Raw genomic sequence first — 1,053 nt, 5'->3', positions numbered from 1 at the left:
AGATGTTTTCCTTAATCAATAAGATATCAATTATAATGAGTTATAAGTCTAATTAGGTGAAGTCCATGAGATTAATATGCCTTATAAGGGAATTGTAATGAGTTGCTATTATGAGATCCTTATGCATCAAAGCATAATCTCAAAATGTTCTTAGTCATTGTGTCATTGAGACTGGACATCAATGATGCTTAGAGACTAGTATATTTTATGTTCTTTACTTTGAAAGTAAGCAATCGATCTCATAGATTGAAATATAAAGATAGTTGGAACTAGAATATAAGTGATTGCTTAGGAAAGCAAGTTCACTAAACATAACCCACCATGATTAGTGCATTTGGTAATATACTCCAGTGTCTATGTAAGACTTCTCATGTGTTAGTCGTATAAATACTTTTCAGACTTGAGACACCTGGTTTTCTTATAGTTGAAGTGTTATGCTTTAATTTCATTCTTATAGGTACCTAACCAAGGCTGCCTAAACATGATGTTTTTGGATATAATATGAAACATGTGAAGGCAAATGAGTGGTCAAAATAAGAATCATCACCTCAAGGGTTTTAGAGGATATATCCTATGAGTTCTCGGTTAACATTAGCTTATTGAAGTCCTTAGTCAAGGTGATATGGAGATTATGAAAAAGTTTTATAAGTCTCTATAAAGCTAATGTTACAATTATAAGAACGGATATGAAGGTTAATAAGAATATACATTGTACCAAGCTCTTATCATCTCCAGGATATATGATGAGGGAATAAATTACGTGGATAAATTATACACTGAAAGGTGTCAAAGAACCTTTTGACTCTCTTAATAATTAAGTAGCCACGATGTATTGCTAAATGCCAACCTTTAATCTATGGAATTGATTATAAATTAATTAATTGAAATTTATATTAATCAATTCTATTAACAACATGTTAAGAACTTAATGAGTCACACACAATGATTGCATTTGAATTAAATTGGGAGAGTGATGATATAAGTTAGACTTAAATCACATGCTAGGTAATTAACTTCTATAAATTTAATTAAAAGAGTTTAATTAAGTTTTAG

Source organism: Theobroma umbraticum, unplaced genomic scaffold (assembly GCF_002168275.2).
Source record: "Theobroma umbraticum cultivar Fairchild unplaced genomic scaffold, ASM216827v3 scaffold_12.1, whole genome shotgun sequence".
NCBI classification, from domain to species: Eukaryota; Viridiplantae; Streptophyta; class Magnoliopsida; order Malvales; family Malvaceae; genus Theobroma; species Theobroma umbraticum.
Note: the sequence above shows the minus strand (reverse complement) of the source record.